The sequence below is a fragment of the Triticum urartu genome, chromosome 3 (assembly GCF_003073215.2).
Source record: "Triticum urartu cultivar G1812 chromosome 3, Tu2.1, whole genome shotgun sequence".
NCBI lineage: Eukaryota > Viridiplantae > Streptophyta > Magnoliopsida > Poales > Poaceae > Triticum > Triticum urartu.
The window spans coordinates 669178000-669191325 of NC_053024.1; positions in this window are offsets into that span (position 1 = coordinate 669178000).

A 13326-nucleotide genomic window follows, 5' to 3' on the forward strand; every position below is an offset into this window, starting at 1 on the left:
GTCGCAAGTTTACTCAAAACAGAAGGTGAATCAAGTGCAGAGCTAGATGGCAGTTCCTTACCTCTCCTCGTAGTTGAGAGAAAAATCTTGGTTCTTTGATCTTTCAAGTTCTTCATAGTGATAAGCAGATATAAATCCCAAGTGACTCAAAGAATAGAGCTATGCTCCCCGGCAACGGCGCCAGAAAATAGTCTTGATAACCCACAAGTATAGGGGATCGCAACAGTTTTCGAGGGTAGAGTATTCAACCCAAATTTATTGATTCGACACAAGGGGAGCCAAAGAATATTCTCAAGTATTAGCAGCTGAGTTGTCAATTCAACCACACCTAGAAACTTAATATCTGTAGCAAATTTTTTAGTAGCAAAGTAATATGATAGTAGTGGTAACGGTAGCAAAAGTAATATTTTTGGTTTTACAGTGACTGTAAGATTAGCAATGGAAAAGTAAATAAGTGAAGAAAAATATATGAAAAGCTCGTAGGCATTGGATCGGTGATGGAGAATTATGTCGGATGCGATCAATCATGCAACAATTATAACATAGGGTGACACAGAACTAGCTCTAGTTCATCAATGTAATGTAGGCATGTATTCCAAATATAGTCATACGTGCTTATGGAAAAGAACTTGCATGACATCTTTTGTCCTACCCTCCCGTGGCAGCGGGGTCCTCTTGGAATCTAAGGGATATTAAGGCCTCCTTTTAATAGAGTACCGGACCAAAGCATTAACACATAGTGAATACATGAACTCCTCAAACTACGGTCATCACCGGCAATGGTCCCGATTATTTTCACTTCGGGATTAATGGATCATAACACATAATAGGTGACTATAGACTTGCAAGATAGGATCAAGAACTCACATATATTCATGAAAACATAATAGGTTTAGATCCGAAATCATGGCACTCAGGCCCTAGTGACAAGCATTAAGCATAGCAAAGTCATAGCAACATCAATCTCAGAACATAGTGGATACTAGGGATCAAACCCTAACAAAACTAACTCGATTGCATGATAAATCTCATCTAACCCATCACCGTCCAGCAAGCTTGCGATGGAATTACTCACGCACGGCGGTGAGCATCATGAAATTGGTGATGGAGGAAGGTTGATGATGACGATGGCGACGGATTCCCCTCTCTGGAGTCCCGAACAGACTCCAGATCAGCCCTCTCGAGAGTGATTAGGGTTGGCGGCGGCTCTGTATCGTAAAACATGGTGAATCCTTCTCTCTGATTTTTTTTCTCCCCGAAAGTGAATATATTGAGTCAAGGTGGATGTCAGTGGAGCATCAGGGGGCCCACAAGGCAGGGGGCACGCCCAGGGGGTAGGCATGCCCCCACGCTCGTTGACAGGGTGTGGGCCCCTGACGTGGATTCTTCTTCCAATATTTTTTATATATTCCAAAAGTAATCTCCATTGATTTTCAGGTCATTCCGAGAACTTTTATTTCTGCACAAAAATAACACCATGGCAATTCTGCTGAAAACAGCGTCAGTCCGGGTTAGTTCCATTGAAATCATGCAAGTTAGAGTCCAAAACAAAGGCAAAAGTGTTTGGAAAAGTAGATACGATGGAGACGTATCAGTAGTGTTGAAAACTTTTTGCGTGTTGATAAATTCTTTAATATTATTCTCAATATCAGATGTTTTCCTATTATTATAAGATTCATTTCCATAGGAATTACCATAATTATTAGAGAAATTACGAGGAAAAGGCCTAGGATTAAAATTACCTCTATAAGCATTGTTACTGAAATTATTTCGAGAGATAAAATTCACATCTATGGCATCACTATTTTGCTCAATCAAAGTAGACAAATGCATATCATTGAAATCAATAGGAGCACTTTTACTAGCAACAATTTTCATAAGAGCATCAACTTTTTCACTCAAAGAAGAAATTTCTTCAACCGAATTAACGTTTTTACTAGTAGGAGCTCTTTTGGTATGCCATTGTGAATAATTTGCCATAATATTATCAAGCAATTTGGTGGCTTCACGCAAAGTAATTTCCATAAAAGTACCACCCGCGGCGGAATCTAAAAGATTACGAGAAACAAAATTCAACCCCGCATAAATTTTTTGTATGATCATCCAAAGATTTAACCCAAGAGTTGGGCAATTCCTTAGCATCATTTTCATCCTTTCCCAAGATAGTGCAACATGCTCATGTTCAAGTTGCTTGAAATTCATGATCTGGGTTCTAAGGGAAATAATTTTTGCGGGCGGAAAATACTTAGTGATAAAAGCATCTTTGCACTTATTCCAAGAATCGATACTATTGCGAGGCAAAGAAGAGAACCAATTTTTTGCAGAATCACGCAAAGAAAACAGGAATAATTTCATCTTCACAACATAATTGTCCACATCTTGTTCTTTTACATATCGCGCAATTCCACGAAGGTATTAAGATAGGACGCGGCATCCTCATTAGGAGTACCAGAAAATTGATCTTTCATAACAAGATTCAGCAAAGCAGTATTAATATCACAAGACTCCGCACTAGTGGCGGGAGGAGCAAGCGGAGTGCCAATAAAATCATTATTGTTGGTATTTGAGAAATGACACAATTTTGTGTTCTCTTGAGTCATGATGACTACACAACAAGATTGCACTCAAAAATATATCTGGTGAGAAAAACGGCGGATGAAAAAGAGGGGCGGATAAAAAACGGCAATTTTTTGTGAAGTGGGGGAGAGGAAAACGAGTGGCAAATGGAAAATAATGTAAATTGCGCGGAGATGAGATTTGTCATTAGGAACCTGGAATATGTTGAAGATCCTCCCCGGTAACGGCGCTAGAAATTCCTTTTGATGGCGGCTTGAAGCTACGTCGGTATTTCCCCAAAGAGGAAGGAATGATGCAACACAGCAGCGATAGGTATTTCCCTCATATATGAAACCAAGATTATCGAACCAGTAGGAGAACCAAGCAACACAATGTAAACAACACCTGCACACAAATAACAAATACTCGCAACCCGACGTGTAAAAGGGGTTGCCCAATCCCTTTGGGGTAGCGGCACCTCAAGATAGGCAAACGAACCTGAGATAAATTGTAGTAGATTGATAGATAGAACACCAAATAAAATAAATAAGAATAAAACACAACAAGGTATTTTTGTATTTTGGTTTAATGGATCTGAAAATAAAAGCAAAGAAAAAGTAGATCGCAAAGGCAAATAATATGAGAAAGAGACCCGGGGGCCGTAGGTTTCACTAGTGGCTTCTCTCGAGAAAATAGCAAACGGTGGGTAAACAAATTACTATTGGGCAATTGATAGAACTTCAAATAATCATGACGATATCCAGGCAATGATCATTATATAGGCATCATGTCCAAGATTAGTAGACCGACTCCTGCCTGCACCTACTACTATTACTCCACACATCGACTGCTATCCAGCATGCATCTAGTGTATTAAGTTCATGGAGGAATGGAGTAATGCAATAAGAACGATGACATGATGTAGACAAGATCTATCTATGTAGAGATAGACCCCATCGTTTTATCCGTAGTAGCAACGTTACATACGTGTCGGTTCCCCTTCTGTCACTGGGATCAAGCACCGTAAGACCGAATCCACTACAAAGAACCTCTTCCTATTGCAAGATAAATAGATCAAGTTGGCCAAACAAAACCCAAATATCGAAGAAGAAATACGAGGCTATAAGCACTCATGCATATAAGAGATCAAAGAAACTCAAATAACTTTCATGGATATAAAAAGATAGATGTGATCATAAACTCGAAGTTCATCCGATCCCAACAAACACACCGCAAAAAGAGTTACATCATATGGATCTCCAAGAGACCATTGTATTGAGAATCGAACGAGAGAGAGGAAGCCATATAGCTACTAACTACGGACCCGAAGGTCTACAAAGAACTACTCACACATCATCAGAGAGGCACCAATGGAAGTGGTGAACCCCTCCGTGATGGTGTCTAGATTGGATCTAGTGGTTCTGGACTCAGCGGCGGTTGGAATTGATTTTCGTCGACTCCCCTAGGGTTTCTGAAATATTGGGGTATTTATAGAGCAAAGAGGTAGTCCGGGGGGGCACCCAAGGTGGGCACAACCCACCAGGGCGCGCCCTGGTGGGTCGTGCTCCCCTTGGAGCACCCCCCAGGCACTGCCTTGGCCCATTGGGTGTCTTCTGGTCCCAAAAAAATCTCCATAGAGTTTCGTTGCATTTGGACTCCGTTTGGTATTTATTTCCTGCGATGTAAAAAACATGCAGAAAACAACAATTGGCACTTGGCACTATGTCAATATGTTAGTACCAAAAAATGACTAAAAATGATTATAAAACATCCAAGATTGATAGTATAACAGCATGGAACAATCAAAAATTATAGGTACGTTGGAGACGTATCAGACGGCTCAGAGTTCGTCGCCATGACCGGATGCGCGACATCACGGAGCAGCTGGTCTGGTAGCTTAGAGTTCGTTGCCAATGACAATAACACGCCCTTGTGCTCTGCGGCCGCCACCATCCGTGAACAAGAGCTCGTGAAGTCCATCGCCATGACTGGCGACACGACGTGATGGAGCAGCTGGACGGGTAGCCTCTCTCAGAGCATCTCCAGCCGCGCCCCCAACAGGCCCCCAAGGCCATTTTTTAGCCCCGCCGGCCAAAAATTGGCCCAGTCGCGCCCCCAGGATCTTGTTTATCACCGGTTTGGGCCGAAATAACAGCCGGCAATCCCGAGCTGAACCCAAGCCCCCGGGGGGGCGCCTGGGGGCGTCGGCTGAAGCGAAAAGGCGCGTGAGTCCGCTCTATCGGCGAGAGAAAGACCTTTTCCCGCTGATCCCCCCGCTTTTCCCCCTTCGTTTCACTCCATCTCGCCCTTCTCCCGCCTTCTCCCGCCATTCTCCTCCCTCTCCCCTCCATCCGGCCACACCATGCTACCGAAGAAGTACACCGCCCCTCGCGCCGCTACCGATGCCAACGCCGCCCAGCCGAAGCAGAGGAAGTAGAGGGCGCCGCTTTCCAAGCCCCCGGGCATGTCAAACGCCGACTGGAAGGCGGAGGTTCAGCGCCGGGAGGTTGTCACCACCGACCAGCGGAACAGGCTCAACGCCAAGAAGGCCCGAGACAGGGCGGCAGCGGCTGCTGTGGCGGAGCAGGCGTCTCGCGCGGGGATGATGAATTCGCCCGGAGGCCACGGCCCGCACGCTCCCTGGAGCCAGCAGAGCATCGGGTCGCCGGCTGGCTTCTCGGTGTCTCCCTGGAGCTGCGCACCCTCGCCTGGCTACGTCGACGGTGACGCGCACGGCGGGTTCAACCCCAACATCACCTTTCCACATGGCCACCCCGCCCAGCGCATGCCATCGCCCACGTTCGCCGGCGTCCAGTACCCCTCGTACACCTACTCCCCATCGGCTTACGCCCCCTCGCCAACGCCGCCATTGCGCCGTGGCGGGCTCTTCTCACAAGGCTCGTCGTCACATCTCGGCAACCTCGACGCGACGGAGGCTGACATGGACGACATCATCACGACTGGCTCGGCCACCGCCGCCGCCTCCCCCGGGTTCAATGCCCAAGAAGATACAATGGACATCAACGACGACATGGACGACAAGCTCGACTACGGCGAGGAGGAGCCAGAGGAGGAGGAGGTGGAGGAGGAGCCGGCGCCTGCTCCGGCGAGGAGAGGGAAAAAGGAGAAGCATGCGGCCAGGACCGGCGAGCCGTGCGTCAAGTGGACGAACAAAGAAGACGAGTGCCTTGCCGAAGCGTGGAAGATCGCCTGCCTCGACCCGATCATCGGCACAAACCAGAGCACTCACACGTACTGGGAGAGCGTCAACTCGGAGTTCAATTAGCATAAATTGGTCGACCCGTACTTCGCCAGCGTCCACATGCAGCGCGGCTCGAAGGCCATGGCGAACCATTGGGGGCTCATCCAAACGGCGTGCAACAAATGGCATAGGGTCGTCAAGGAGATCGCGGCTCACCAGGAGAGCGGCGCCAACATCGAGGGTCAGGTATGCCGCCAGTCTCTCGCTCACTTTCGCCGTGTGTGTGCGTCACCGACACTTGTTCCTCGGCGTAGATGGTCCAGATGTTCACCATGTTTCGGCAACACCGACCAAGATTTCAAGTACCTCCATGTGTTCTCTCTGATCGAGAAGTGCGAGAAGTGAGCGGAAGTCCGGCGCACCCTCGCCAAGGCCAAGGAGACGTACAAGCCAGACACGCCGACGCCGGGCGCGGCCGACGGGCGCCCGAACGGCAACAAACGGGCCAAGTCGGCAAAACACGTCGAGCATGCTACCGTGCGTTTGCAGGAGTCCATTGAGCATTGCCTCGCCGACGCCAAGACCCGGGCTGCCCAGAGGGAAGAGAAAACCGAGGCGCAATGGTCGTCATTGATGAAGAACTGCGTCGTCAAGCTCAACCTGCTTCGGACCAATGTCGCCACGAAGAAGAGGAACACCGACCTGGCTTTCCTGATGGGGAGGGGGGCGGACATGTTGACTATGGATGAGCAGGTCAAGCCATGGTACCATGTGGAGCGTGGCCTCATCTTGAACCAGATGATGTCGACGGTGGCGCCAACTCCTACTCCTACCCCAACGACGCCGCCAAGCCCGAGCGACACCTCCGTGACGCCAAGCTCAAAAGCCTCGCCGACCTCGCCGATGTCGACCAGCCCACGCACGCCGACTCCCGCAAGTCCAACACCACTGGACGCGCCGCTGGATGGCGCCTCCGTTTGATGAATTGCCTATACGTCCTTCCTTTTGAACGCCGAACTTTTATGTATTTTGATCGTCGAACTATGGCATGGTGATCGCCGGACTTGTGGCGTTTTTCTGGTAGTGGAAATGTGAAGTTTGAATTTAAACGTCTTGGGGCCGGCCCCTGAGGGCGTGACTGGGCCTAGATCACCCCAGGGCCTAAAAAGCACCGGGAGATGGTCTGAAATAGCGACGGCCGCTGCGTTGGGGGGCTGAACGAGTGGAGATGCTCTGAGTATTGTGCCTGTAGTAGTCCAGCGAGGAGAACGTGCCATCGCCGGCGAGAGGTCTGCATAATCTAGACTGACTGTTCTGGGATTTGGGGGATTATTAGGAACGCCCGGTTGTGGAAGAAAGAAAAGATGGAATCGGGATTAAGGTTGGGTTAGTACTTTGAGATTGATGTCGATACGTGTCGCGAATCAAAGTGGGTCTCATCTAGTGGGGCGTGAGACCAGGTTGTATAGGATTATTTTCCCTGTATGAGTAGTACTGGCCATGCATGTGCATCGAAGAAGCATGTGGTAGCAAGGAGGGAAATTTTTGATCTATGAGGACATATACACCTTATATGAGAAAATAATTTAGTAATTTGATAAAAAGTCAAAAAATTCTGAAAATATTTTTGAAATAAACTTGACCTTACATTGTACTTGTGAGAAAATTTTCACAAAAAGAAAATCCCCCTTTGACTTCTTTTCAAAAAAGACAAAATTTGACCAAAATAGTGTGTATAGCGACCTATAATAGCAAATAAATTTTGTCTTTTTCGCTATGAAGTCAACGTAGATTTTTATTTCGTGGAAATTTACATACTAGTGCAAAAGTAAGTCAAGTTTATTCTAAAAAAATTCTCAACTATTTTGACTTTCTGTTTAATTATTAAACAAAATCCCCGTATAGGCAAGTGGATTATTATACAACCAGGTATCGAAGGGTATTTCCCGTGGTAGCAAGTGGATTTTGTGACTGCAGTTGCTACTTTTTTTTGATAAACTTCTTCTCCTTTATTCATTCATAAGTAAAGTAGCATCATTTACAAGTAAAGGGATAACCTCATTAGGGGCGTTATCCATCCAAACACTCGGAGAAGAAAACCTAGCTAACCTTGCTAGTTCATGAGCTACTCGATTACGTTCCCTATTACAATGATCATAAATGACATGGGAAAAACCTAATGACATGAAATAACAGTCGTCTATAATGGATGAAGCGACTGAAGAAGAGTAGCCTTGGCTCAACGCATTCACTACCTCCACGCTATACGAATTCACTTCAATCTTACTACATCCGATGGTATTAGCAAGATCCAAACCAAACCTCACTGCAGTTGCTTCTGCTGTGAACGAGTCGAAGCAAAGGTCCATCTTTTCATTAGCAGCCGCTATAAATTTCCCCCTATGGTCCCGGATAACTGCTCCAAATGTTGCTGCGAGTGTGTCACTATCAATCCCGCGTCAACATTTAATTTCACGTAACCATACTTTGGTTTCAACCAAGCATCTGAACGGATGTGAGCCTTTGGGCTGTAAGAGATGGTATAATTTTCTACTAAGCCTCTCACTGACATATTGATTTGATATGCACTTTGAGTTTCTTCGTCATGTGTCAATTTTCGCCTTTCATACCACAAATACCAAGCCGTCGTTGCCATCATTTCTCTGAACTTCGGCAAGCCCAACACTTGGATTTGTTGTTTTGGAAGGCACAGAAGATGTGCCAACACAAGCTCACCTGCCTTGTCAACTTTCAGTGCCTGTTTGATAACAAGCTCAAGACCAAGCATCTTCCACACGTCCATTGCCAATTTGCATTCGAACAACATATGTCTTATGTCATCAGGCCCCTGGTTACAGGCTGGGCAACTCGGATTTATTTTCAAGTGCTTATTAGCCAGGATAGATCGACAGGGAATAGCACTCTGGAGCGCGCACCACATAAATATTTGAGAAAAGTATACTTTTCATCCCTTAATTCTTGGCGAAGTCTAGATTTGGTCCCTCAACTTCAAAACCGGACAACTTGCGCCCTTAACTACTGAAACCGGCCAAGATTCATCCCTGGTCACGGTTTTGACCGGTTTTGGTGTGTCCTAACCCGGTTTTGACCGTGCCGACTCAAATTCGCATACCTTTTCCAAGTCTGTTTAATGTTTTCAAATTCGGGTATTTTTTTCAAATACGTGAACATTTTAAAGATTTGTGTACTTTTCCAAATCTGCGTACTTTTTCCATTCACGTACTTTTTTTTAAAATCCACGTACTTCTTTAAAGTTCCTGTGGTTTTTTTAAATTCATGTAATTTTTAAAAATTGACATACTTATTCCTATTCATGTATATTTTTTGGGTTTGAAAATTTTATGTGAAATTGAAAACGTATGCAGATTTGAATATCTTTTACGTGAATTAGAAAAAAATGTGTGGATTTGAAAATTTATATCAACTTGAAACAAGTATGTGAATTTCAAACAAAGTTCATGGATTGGAAAGGAACACGAACTTTAAAAAGTAGGCGGATTTGAAACAAGTACGCGAATTTAAAAAACAGATGGATTTGAAAAAAAAATACTTGGATTTGATAAAATTACACGAAGTTGAAAAAATACACTGATTTGAGAAAATTACGCAAATTAAAAAAAATCATGGATTTGAAAATGTACACAAATTTCAAAATAGTTCACAGATTTGAAAAAGGTATGTTTATTTTTGAAAAATTGCACGACCTTGAAAAACTATGTGGATTTGAAAAGAGTATGTGAATTTTAAAAAGTTCACGGATATGAAAAAATTACGCGAATTTTAGTCGGCACCGGTCAAAACCGGGGTCAGTCAGCACCAAAACCGGTCAAAATCGAGACCAGGGACAAACCTTGTCCGGTTTCGTTAGTTGGGGGTGCAAGTTGTCCGGTTTCGGAGTTGAGGGACCAAATCTAGACTTCACCAAGAGTTGAGGGACGAAAAGTATACTTTTCTCTAAATATTTTTATCTTTGCTGGACAGACTAAGTTCCATACCGAGTCCCATGTATAAGATGGGTTTGAAGCTCCAGCCGTTGATTCCAACTTGTGCCCAAATTGAAATTCCCATTCTGTATGGTATGCAGATCGCACCGTGAAAGTCCCTGACTTTATCATGTTCCATGCCAGGAAATCTGTCATCTCATGTAATGGTAGTGGAATGGCCAAAATCCTTCGAACATCCACTTGCCATAATGTTTGGTTAACCAGCTGCTCATCCCAACTCCCTGTCACTGGATCAATGAGGTCAGAAACTCTAGAAAGAAGATTGTTGCCCCTTGGTGAAATCACCTTTCTTGTTGGGCTATGGGGTATCCAGGGATCATCCCATATGCTAATTTTCTCACCATCACCAACTCTCCAAATATACCCACGTCTGACCGTATCAACTCCGGCCATAATACTCCGCCATGTATATGAAGCCTTCTTTTTTAAAGTTGCATTCATGAGATCTCCATCAGGAAAATATTTCGCCTTAAGGATCAACGCACACAAAGAGTCCGGGTTGTCAATAAGGCGCCATGCCTGTTTTGCCAGAAGTGCAAGATTAAAGCAGTGAATATCTCTGAAGCCCATACCCCCTTCTTTCTTGGGAATACACATCTTCCACCATGCAAACCAGTGCATCCTCTTATGAGTTGCGTCATCACCCCACCAAAAACGAGATATCGCATCTGTGATTCCTTTACAAATTTTCTTAGGAATTTGAAAGACCGACATCGCATAAGTTGGTATTGCTTGAGCAACAGACTTAATAAGAACTTTTTTCCCTCCTGAAGAGAGACACTTCTCCTTCCACCCCATAAGCTTCATAATTAACCGATCTATTAGATATTGAAAACTGTCACTTTTATCAAGTCCAAGAGTAGCAGGTAGTCCCAGATACTTGTCATTTAAGGCAACGGTCATGATATTCAGACAAGAGCAAATCTGAGCCTTCATATTTACCTCGGTGCTGGGGCTAAAAAAGATACTTGATTTGTCAACACTAACAAGTTGCCCGGACGCAACACAATATAAATCCAGAATTGATCTCAAGCACATTGAATTATGAATATTAGCTTTCATCAAAATTAATGAATCATCAGCAAAGAGTAGATTTGTTACCACGGGTGCATCTCTATAGAACTTGACCCCCATTAAGTCTCCACTATGTTCCGCATGAGAAAGTAGGGCTGTCAAACCCTCCGTACATAGGAGAAACAGATACGGGGAGAGTGGGTCACCTTGTCGAAGACCTCTGGAGGGTTTGAAATATTCCGTCTCCACTGAGTTATATCTCACCTTATATTCAACAGAAGACACACACAACATTATCATCTTAACCCAATCCTGATGGAATCCCAGCTTCAACAACATTGCTTCCAGGAAAACCCACTCAACTCTGTCATAGGCTTTATGCATATCAAGTTTCACCGCACACCAACCATCTTTGCCCACCTTTTTTTGTTTTATTGCATGTAAACTCTCGTAAGTTATTAGCACATTATCCGTAATGAGTCGACCAGGAACAAAGGCACTCTGGGTAGGGCTAATGATCTCTGGGAGTAACACCTTGAGTCTCGCAGCTATCATCTTAGAAATCACCTTGTATACCACATTGCATAAACTGATCGGTCTGAATTGAGTAACTTTCTCCGAGGAATTTACTTTTGGGATCATGACAATAGTAGTGTCATTCCACCCTTGTGGCATAACCCGGGAATTGATCGCATTCAGAACTTCCATAACCAAGTCATCACCCAACATAGACCAGAACCGTTTATAAAAGACCGCGTGAAGGCCATCTGGTCCTGGTGCCTTGAAATCTCCAATGGAAAAGAGAGCCTTCCGTACCTCCTCGGCCGTGTATGGCGCCATCAGGGTCGTATTCATTGCTTCCGAAACTCGCCTTTGGACTTTACTCAAAACATTAATATCGGGTACGGTCATCTGGGATGTAAAAAGCTCTTTGAAATAACTCGTAATTATACTGTTTATATCATCCAACTCCTCCTTCCAAACCCCTGTATCATCAAGCAATCTTCGGATACAATTCCTTTTCTTACGGGCTATAGCTGCTTTGTGGAAATAAGATGTATTTCTGTCACCATGTAGTAGCCAGTTGGCTCGTCCACGTTGCAGCCACACTAGCTCCTCCTGATCCAATAGGTTTTCTATTAGGATTTGTGCCTCCTTGATTTTCTGTCTTACTTCTTCTGTCAGTGTACATCTTCTCAACTTCTCTAGCTCTTTCTTCAACTTATTAATTCTCTTCTTCGGACCTTTGAGTGTATCACGGTCCCAAATGAACATGTCATCCTTAACTGACTTTGTTCTGGACGCAAGCGAAGGACCTATCCCTGCCAGCTTCGTTCTTTCCCAAGCGCTTTTAACAATTTCATCAACTGTAGATTCACTCAACCATCTTGCTTCAAACCTTCTTTCACCTCTTTGCTTCTGTCCCATAACTGCGGAATAATATTCTGTATCTAGCAGTATTGGTCTGTGGTCTGAATGCACATGGTGTTCATGGGTAACCGCTGCATAAGGAAAAATATCAGCCCACTTTTCGTTGCATAAGGCTCTATCCAGCCTTTCTCTGATCACACCTCTACTCCAAGTAAAAGGGTCCCCTATAGACATGATTTCTTGTAAACCACAATCATCCACACAGTCTCGAAAATTCTGCATATATTGTTGCGGTCTGATGTTTCCACCCTCCTTCTCGCTAGCAACTAGTATCTCATTAAAATCTCCAAAGATCATCCATGGTCCTGTTGAGTTGTGATGAAGGGTTCTCATATTTGTCCATGACAAGTGTTTCATGTCCCAGTTTGGCTCTCCATAAAAACCAGTCAGCCGCCATGACACGTTGATTCCATCCATGACAAAACCATCAATGAAATTAGGCGACGCATAATTTAACACCACTTCATTTGAAAGGTTGTAAAAAAGTGCAAGACCTCCTGATCGTCCATCACTATCAACAATATGAAAACGATCAAAACCTAGCTTCACCCTTAGCTCAGTTGCCTTAGCTGTATTCAGATGGAATTCAGACAAGAAAATCACATCCGCTTTCACACGCCCTTGAAGATCCAAGAGCTCTCGAATTGCCGTGGGCGAAAGCATACCACGGCAATTCCAACTGATTAGCTTCATTGTGTCCGGTCGCTGGAGACGACGGCGTACAATGAACGAAAAACTCTCGGACAGCTGTAGCCGCCGGAGGACAGCAAACCCTAGTTTAAACACTAGGGGACAACAGGTCTAGCAGAAAAAAAATCCTCGTTAAAACATCAAGCTAGCATCCAACTCTCAACATCCAAGACAGTCACCTCGTACGGAGATTGCATGCGTACATAGCCTTCAAAACACGTAGGACTTGCACTTGCATGTACCAGATCAGATCCATGCAGCGGGAGACAAACAGCGAGTAATCTTCCGATGAAAACTAATCACGACCTACCACAACACGGAGGGTGCTACTTGCTAGCCAGGGAAAAGCTAAGCGGGAAAGGTACGTGGTGTGGGGACTTAATCCTCATGGTGTACTCCCTCCTTCTA